Below are 9,922 nucleotides of genomic sequence, written 5' to 3'. Positions count from 1 at the left end.
TTCACATTTGAAAAACTAAAACGTTATGTCCAGATATATATATATATAGGACCCTCAACCTACCTCACTGTGACATGGCCAGATTCACCTGCTTGGAGGCAAGAATGAGCTGCTGGTTCTCTTGTAAGATAGAAATACCTGGAGAAGGTAACATTTTCTAATTTTGACACATGACCACTCTTTTTTGGGGTTTATTTGGTAGGAACAGTTTAGATTAGTAAAACATTCTTGTAAATGTGCCAGAGTTTTTCATCTGTAGTCCGTGGACAAATGTTACAAATTCACCCTTAAAACAGAATATAAGATTAAAATGATAAAGTTATGCATTATTTACCCTTTGCAAAGCTTGCAGAAACAATAAAAGAAGAGAGAATATGAATATAAGTAGAAACATAATTCAGGACACCCTTATACTACATTGTCAAGTACTTCTAGGACATGGGACACAGAGTCTCATAAGACAACACATATAAAGCAAATAAATGAGGGATAATTTCATCTTTAAGAGAGAGTATCAGATTCAGGATTAAACCAGTGCCACTTTCAGGCCCTTTTCATGTCAGTTGATAGGACTATTAGGTTGAATTGGTACACTAAATTGCCACACAGCAAACCTGAGTTTTTTAAGGGCCCCGCAGTACTAGTTTTGTGAGTTATCTAGCAACCAAGCTGGACAATTTATTACTGAAAGGAGAACATATTGAAGAAATGTCCACAGCAATAACCTTGAGAGACAGTTATCTGAAAAATAGACATATACAGTATGTCTGGGAGTTCTTGAGTTTGAAAGGACAATGCTTGAAAAAGTGATTGTGCTCTACGTCTTATAACAAACTGGATGTTTATCTAGTCAATGTAAATACCTACATTTGTAGATTTTCACATAGCCAGAGATTTCTTGTTAAATATACTATTAAGTGGATGCTGTGCTCTTTTGTTGTACATTTTGGGCACTGCTATGCTCCTGTGACATTTGACACTCAGAGATTAATCAAGTGTCCTGTCATGTCCTGTCAGGCCCCTTCTTGCCTCGTTTTGTCGTGTCTTGTCCTGTCGTGTCCTATTGTTTCCTATCCTTTCAAGCCCTGTCTCGTCTTGTCCTATCTTACCTTGCTGTGTCCTGTCTTGTCATGTCATAAAGTTGATTAATAGATGTTATGTACTAGCCATTATTGGCCCATAGATCTATTTAACATTGCGGTGGTTCTTTTCTTATACAAAGATAGCACAGCTGTCTTTTATAAGTCTCTCTCTGGGTGATCTCAGTGTTCACTACAAGTTCCAGTCACTGATAGCTCACAGTGTGGATGAATCATCTGATGAGTAATGTGAACGCAGCTTCATTCCAGTTAACTGGACCTCTTTTACCGGCACTTCCTCTTCCCCCGTCCTCCGCACATCAACATTTACAAGCTTTCAAGATCAATATTCAGATTTTCTTTTTTGAACCTGGTGATAAAACAAGAAAATTTAAGTAAAGTTCAAAGTAAAATAAATTAAATCATAAGAATTATGTACAGTTCAAATGATAAAAATACTTCATTATGCTACTGTTGGGCATTGTATTGATTTAAGAATAATAAATATGCTGCTTAATAGTACATTTGCATATTGCAAGATCCATATAGGGGATTGCACTGACCCGTGCAGTGTTTGTGTTTGTGTGTGTTTGTGTTTGTGTTTGTGTGTGTGTGTGTGTGTGTGTGTGTGTGTGTGTGTGTGTGTGTGTGTGTTGTTCAGGTGTCTGGTGGTCCTGGTGCTAATGGAGCCGAACCTTCAGTCGTATGGGAGCTTTCTGAAGAGGCAGTGAATCATGAGCAATGGGTTAGTCGCTGTCGGGCATGGTGCAGAACTGTGCACTGTGATGATAATGAAATAGTCATTATCAGTTACAAAACATTTGATAGCTTGTTATTCCTTATTTAAAAGCATAAATAACAACCCAGTTGCCAGAACAAATGTTGGCATTATACGTTTTTTGCATGTCAATGCTTCTGAACCAAAAATAAGTTTCATGAATATGTTTCATATCAGCCTTGTATCAGGCGTGCAGAAACTCACAATGAAAAAACAACATGAGTAGTGACAATATAACATAACAACCGTATAATATTGCACTCGTATTAGTTGTTGCACTTACTGTATTCGTATCAGTTCGCTGCACTTATTGAATTTGTATTTGTTTACTGCACTTATCCTATTCGTAGTAGTTTGTAGCACTTACTATATTCGGATTAGTCTGTTGCAATTATTGTTTTCGTAGTAACTTGCCTCTGCACTATACTTTTGCTCTGGCTTATGCTTTGAGATGCTTGTTTAAGAAAGGAGATGCACTTATGACTTCTGGTGACTAGTAGTTCTCTTGAATACCTATGTTGAATACACTTCCTGTAAGTCGCTTTGGATAAAAGCGTCTGCTAAATGACTGTAATGTAATGTAAATGTAATGTAATAACATAACATAACAACATATAAACCGTGACAACAAAATAACATGATATAACAACCGTAACAACATTAAAACGTGACGTGACATAACCGTAACAACATAACTACCGTAACAACAAAATAACCTAACAGAACAACCATAACAACAAAAGAAAACCTGACTAATTAACAGAACAACCTTAACAACAACAAAAAGAACGGACTAATTAACATAACAACCGTAACAAAATAAAAAACGACGTTAGCAGACTTTCTTATGTAACGTAACAAGCGAAAAAACATTACCTAACCAGTTTAAAGTCAACTGATACCTTTGGTTTCACACTGGATCCAAACAGAGGTCTCCTCGGTGAAAGTCCCGTGTTTGTTTGATCCATCAACCCTTCTTGGACTATAACTGAATGCAAAAAAAGTCCACATTCAATCTCATCAATCAATTGCAAAGGCTCGTGTGCTAAATGGATCTTGTAGCAAGTTTGTTAGCTAATTAAAAACTAAATTGTAGACTGGTCACTGTTGATCTGATAGGTAATTGCTAACCATCTGGTCATTCGTCATACTTGACTTTCTGTAAACCTGATAAATGAATAGAAATAAATGAACAGATAGTGATAATATCAGCCTGGTAGTTAATAACCTTTCTGTATTATATACAAGCACAAGATAGATGTCTGTTTTATGCCTTCTCAAAGAGTTGGCAGCTCAAAATGAGCCACTTTTAGTTGGCAGTGCATTTGGTCCGAGGAGCAGATAGCACAAAAAAAGAAGGAGGGGGAAGTTTAGAGGTGTCTTTTGTTGGCAGAATTGTAATCCGCTCTAATTCAAACCACAGGGGGTCCTCCAGCCTCTGAGACCCCCGGACCTCTGGTATGTTCACACGGTCCCGACTGCCAGCGAGGAGAGGAGAAAATTAAGTCAAATAGTGTTCACGACACGAGAGTTTATCAATTTCATTGAATATATTATTGTCTACATGAATGTGTTTTTATCCTTGTCACAGCTTAAAGAAATGCTTTAGGCCCTTATATATGTTTGACATATGTGAAATAAAAGGATACCCACTGTTTCTCTTGCTTCAGGCATTATCAGTCATTATTAATTATTAAGTCATTGTACAAAAAGAATAAAAGGATTTGGACAGGATTTAAGAAAATAAGTGAAAAATACGTCTTTGGGGATATTAAAATTACACGAAATGACTTGTTAAAATAGAGATTAGCGGAGGACCACCAGAAGACAAAGTGTGGAAAAGGCACAGTAGCATCATGTTGCTTCCCAGCATGCTTAAGCCTTACTTTGGAATTCATATCATTGTAACGTTCTGTTAAAAGTTCCTGATGAATCATCTGCCAGTGGACCTCCTCCATGCTCGATGACGTGAATGATGGCGGTGTTTCTTCTAAGTGCAGCATCCAGCCCTTGGCAGAGCCTTTCCTCCACTTACTGCAAATTGCAGAGCGCTGGTCAAGACTCATTGGCGAGAATGCAAAGCCAGACACCGAGAATACAAGAAAGAACGGTTTTGTTATAGAGCAACACTGGTAAGCGTGCTTGTGTCCTCTTATGTAAATCTGAACATGGCTTTTATTGGATTTTAAAGTGTAGTTTAGGTTATGTCATACTGTACTGATCTGTATAGAAGCCTAGAGCAGCTATGTAGTGATGGTAGTGTTGGTCAGGTTTTTTTGGATATCACTTCCCGCCTTAACCCAAGAATGTCACCACTGACTCCAAGTTCATAATACTGCAAACGCAATCACCATTGGTTTACCTTATTTGGCGATAAATAGTGACTTAATAGACATTTATTTAAATGAAGATCTTCAAAGATTATTACTTTAAAGGTGTACTGTGTAAATCATTGCAAGGCTGCTTAGCAGGGAATGGAGCGTGCAGCCGCTCCAGGAAAGGACTCCAAGTTAGCAGTTAGCAGATAGCAATCAGTCAGTGCAGACCCCAGCTGATTGTTAAGACCCAGTCTAGAGTTGAAATGCTGCACACATTGCACCATTAAGTAAAAATCACTGCAGGTATTAATATTGCTTTCTGCTGTGTGGTGAAGTTTACAAATTCTCACAGGGTCCCTGGCGTAACTTTTTAAGAACTCGGGTACTAAAGTTTTTATTTAGTATCACTCCTGGCTGTTTTCCAAAGCAGCACAATGTTTTTAAATCAATGAACAATGTCTTATTGAAGCTGGGAATGTAATCTGCATGTCTTTTAGTCCTCATGGACTCATTTTCTGGCGGACAAGGTTTGAATGTTAACTAGAAGAAATGATGAACAAGGAAAACACCATTTAAATACAGAGAACACATGTGATAGATGATCACAGAGGAGATATCTGTACTACCTATCTGTCTGTCTGTCTGTCTGTCTGTCTGTCTGTCTGTCTGTCTCTGTCTGTCTGTCTGTCTGTCTGTCTGTCTGTCTGTCTGTCTCTGTCTGTCTGTCTGTCTGTCTCTGTCTATCTGTCTGTCTGTTTCTCTCGGTCATGTCTCTGATATGAGATCAGCTGTGTTTCCCCAAAACATTGGTCACCCTGTGATGATGTCACCTACAGCGTGAGCTCACTCTGAAATAAAAAAGAAGCAAACAAAGAGGCATCATCAGCCTCATCTTCATCACTGTCCTCAACACCATCTTCATCATCACATACACTGACAGTTATCATCATCATCATCTTCATCATCATAAACGCTTTCTTCTTCTTCATCATCACATACATATCTTCATTGTCATCATCATCATCATCATCATCATTACCACCTCCACCATCACTCATCATCATCATCATCATCATCCTCACACCAAGTAGTTTCGCCATCTTCATCACCACTATTCGCATCATTACTACAGTCACTAATAACAGTAACCATCATCATCATCATCATCATAAACGCTTTCTTCTTCTTCATCATCATCATCATCATCAACTTCATCATTACCACCTCCACCATCATCATCATCATCATCCTCACACCAAGTAGTTTCGCCATCTTCATCATTACTACAGTCACTAATAACAGTAACCATCATCATCATCATCATCCAGTAAAAACACAGTGAACCAGTCTGAGGGTTACTTTTATTAGGGGCGCAGCATCTCATCTCTCCGGGACGCGCACTGCCCGCCCCGTGAGCGCGCACGAAGCGCCATCACGTGGGAGGTCCCTTTAAGTTCCCACTGACAGAGAGAGAGGCCCGAGCGTGTCACACGGACACGATAGCATGAAACGGCAGGAGCACAGAGGCGGAGGACGCTGATGGAGCAGGGGCCTGAATGTGCACAGCCGTCCGCCGACAGAGGGACAGAGGGGCGTGCCGAGCCGAGCCGAGCCGAGCCGAGCCGGACGGGACCTCACTATTCGCAGTTGCACCTGCCAGCTATGACACGCACTTTGAGAGAGGAGGACAACGCTTCTCCCTGGTCCCGGAGCAGAAGAGTAGCGCCTCGTTCAGTGAGTGAAGTTATTTAACAGCTCGGGCTGATCGGGGGTCGGTCGCGGTGTGAGGGGGAAAAAAAAAAAAAAAAAGTGTGTTTTGTTGGGAGAGGAAAGCGCAATATTCCCTCAGGGGAGCTTCATCTCGATCATGTGCCTCCTCCTCCTCCTCCTCCTCCTCCTCCTCCTCTCTCACCGTGTGTGCGCCAGTGTCCGCATTCCAGGTGGTGTTGCGCACATAGAAATAGAAGTTGAGGTAAACAAGTGGGAATAAGGCCTCGAAAAACAAGTGTTGTGATGTCCGGATGGAAACAGAAACATCCTTCCTCTCTTTTAAAAGCCCAACCCTAAAGTAGAGATGACAAAATGAAGTTGCTTATGAATTTTGTATGAGAAAGTTTACAATGAGAGAAACTGTTTCTTAAACTAGTTTAATGATGATTCCTCCTTTTTACATTTTTGAATTGCCAGTGATGTCGCAAAGTGGGATTAAACGTGTCTAAACTATGTCTGCGTTTGTTGAATGAAGCCAGTCAATGTTCCTGTTTGCAAACGTGTCAATCTTTCATACCAGTGAGGAAAAACTCAAACTAAACACCTGACTGCTGCTGGAGTTGATTGAAACAGGTACGCAGCATACACCGGTCAGCAGCTGTTTTGCTGATTCATCACCAGGGCGGTCACATCTGTGCACACAAGGCACACAGACAGAGTTCAGCCGCAGAGGGTGTCTCTTCCGGAGATGCTTTTCCCAGCAGCGGCTGCTGACTCTCAGACTGGGCCAACTGGAGGGAGCACCAGTAGCTGTAAAAGGCTGGCAGATAGAAATGGGACCGAGCAGCAGGGAGGGATTGGAGAGGAAAGGCATCACAGTCAGCTTGAGAATAGAGTTTAATTATAATCTTTAGGCAGTATAATACGGATGCAGTAGTAATATTTTAATCTTTCAACCATACAATGACATTTACCATTCCATATTGAGCCACTGAAGCTGGGCCCATATCTGGGGTTTGCCAATTAATCGAGTAGTTTGGCTTCTAAAATTCTTCCCCCTCAGTTTTATAGCCATGAACTAATGTGTTAGCAAACAGCTTATTAACAAACTTTCACCCAGTAGACCACTGTTCCTGTCCCGATAGAAAGCAAGTCAATATTGATTTATTCCACCGTAGTTTTGTTAGGTAATTTACAAACTTAACTGATGCCAGGTATGTTAGTCACGTAACAACAATACCACTTTGGGAGTTTATTTTTGGAAAGACACAATACATGTAACAAGCAGAAACTGTACCTTTCTTGTGAACACAGAAGTTTATTTTGAAAAGAGACTATTCATATAACGAGTGGAAACTGAACCTTTTCTGGGAACATGGGAGTTTATTTTGAAAAACGCAATTCATGTTACAAGCAAAAACTGTTCCTTTACTGTGAAAACAGAAGTTTATTTTGAGAAGACACTATTTGTGTAACAACCGGAAATTGTAACTTTCTTGTGAAAACAGAAGTTTATTTTGAAAAGACCCTATCCATGTAACAAGTGGATACTGTACCTTTTCCTAGGAGGATGGAAGTTTTTTTTGAAAAAAACACTATTCATGTAACAAGCAGTAACTGTACCTCGGTTTATAATTCTCTGTGGGTTTGTAGCGGTTATTTCATCCCTTGTTAATACAAAAAAACTTTAGAGCAGCTTTAATCATTGTAAATGAATCCAAATATTCATGGTTAATGATAATAAGAATTGTTTTTGAGAGAAACTGAATGAAAACACAGTTATTTCTGTTTTAGGCTCACATTTAAGCTTAAGAACTCATTCAATATGGATTACTTCCTGTCACCATGTATAAAATAGTAGTCCTACAGGTTTGTTCCACTTTTGAAAGGTCAGCAGTTTTACTGCTATAATAGGACATTGTGGAGCAGACATTATGATACATCCAAACAGTGACCATGTAATGCATTATGGACCAATAACAAACCTCTGTCATCACCAGTGTTTTCTGGAGATGAAGGAACTGATAACACTGTGACAGCACTTGTTTCATATTATCACTGGTTCCTGCTTCAGTAGGGACTCAAAGGTTTGCGTCGCCTGTGAATTTCACACTTCCTCCCCAGCGCTCTTGTTTTTTTTTTTTTTTGTCGAAACCAAACCAATGTGTTTTCTCTGAATTTCTTTCTCCGGTAAACAAATCATCGCCATGTACCGCCCCCAACAACGACATGCAGTGTAGAACATGAGCTTTGCCGTCCTCCAGCACTTGCATGACAAAGAAATTCGCAATAATCCTTCAGCATTATCCGTTAACAAGCATTAATCCTGCCGTGTTTGGCCTTATTAGCCGAGTAACAAATCCATCAGCCTTTTTGAAGCCAACTTTGCGGACCTCTTAGCGGTTATTTCCCCCCCTTGAGAGCATTACTTGACCACCCTACACGCAAGGAATTCCTGATGCTCACTTAAGTGCTTGAAATGGCTGGAGTGTGTCAGAGGAGTCCGGTGCTGATAACATGGCCCCCTGCCTGTTTGCCCGTGTTTTTGCGTATGTGGGTGCGTGCATGTGCTAGGTGGAGACAGACTTTACCCATCTGCGTCACAAGCTGTGCGTGTCGTCTGTCAGATGTTTATTCTCAAACAAATAGATCTGTTTCATTGGGATACAAATGAGCGTGAGATGTGTTTTCCTCGTTTCCCTCGGCTGCAGCGTTTAAATGGCCTGTGCTGAAAACTAATTTCTCTTTTGCTCAATTTATGCAGCTAAACCGTCCTCCCTACCGCTGTCTCTGTCTCTCTCCCTCCTTCTCACCAGCACCACCACAACATGTTTTGTTTTCTATTTGTAACCCCTGCATCAAAGTCTAAGCTGACATTTGCTGAATAACTGAAGTAAATGTTTTTGGGTTTTTTCTGTCTGTGAATTATGCAACACGACGTGAGCGCAGCTCAAACAGCCAGCTGTGAAAGTTGTATTTCCGCTGGGTTTGTGTGGTCGTAATTAGCAGCTCCCATGTGACTGCGTCTGTGTGTGTGTGTGTGTGTGTGTGTGTGTGTGTGTGTGTGTGTGTGTGTGTGTGTGTGTGTGTGTGTGTGTGTGTGTGTGTGTGTTGGTGGCTGCGTTTCAGCTTGTATGTGAGAGCACGCCTGCGAGCTGGGGTGTGCTTGTGTTGACATGACAGCCTAACCGGGGAGGGGAAGTGACGTTGGGAGGCGGAGGAGGGTCGAGAGCTGCAGACATCACACACCGCTGCAGAGGGGGGGAGAGAGAGAGAGAGAGAGCTAGAGACAGAGAGGAGGGGAAGGAAAACCACAGACAGATAAAAAAGAGTGAGACAGGAACTAAAAGAAAGTAATGGGTGATCACTTTCCTCCGTAGGCTGCAGGATCGTCGCCCTGCCTCCGCCCCGCTGGATCCGGCGAAAAACAAACAGGCAGTAAAAAATGAGTCAGTGTCCGCGTGGGTTGGGCGAGTGCGCATTTGATTATGAAACGTGTTTACCCTCCGCTCACTATAAAAGTAGTGACACAGGCTTTTTTGTTTGTCCAGAGCTCTGCCTGTTCCAGCTCTGAGCCAACCCTCCCCGGTTGCTACAGTCATCATCTCTCTGGCCGGCTGCCCTCTCAGACCGGAGCAGACTCGAACTTTCCTGTTAAGGAGTCTTTCGTAACAGCTTGGGTAATGGACACTCATCAAATATTTCCTCAGCAAACACAGGGCCTTCCTCAGGGATGAGGGAACGGACATGGGAAGATGGTTCTCAAAGCGGCTCATGAAATGCCCAACGAGTCGTCAGACAGAATGTATTATTCGGGGGGGGGGAGTGCTGATGGGAGAATCTGACAGAAAACAGTTTACTCAGCGATTAGGTTTGGAGTGCACTCACCTTCGCTGGCTGACATTAACATTGTTGAAACCGGACTCTACTGCAAAGCCCTGCTAGTGTTCCAAGAGACGGCAATGTTCACTGCACCCGGAACAAATAACACAATTACTATCTGGCTATTCTTCAAGCCCTCCCCATTGAGGCAAAAA

The sequence above is a fragment of the Anoplopoma fimbria genome, chromosome 23 (genome assembly GCF_027596085.1).
Source record: "Anoplopoma fimbria isolate UVic2021 breed Golden Eagle Sablefish chromosome 23, Afim_UVic_2022, whole genome shotgun sequence".
NCBI lineage: Eukaryota > Metazoa > Chordata > Actinopteri > Perciformes > Anoplopomatidae > Anoplopoma > Anoplopoma fimbria.
This window is presented reverse-complemented; position numbering follows the sequence as displayed.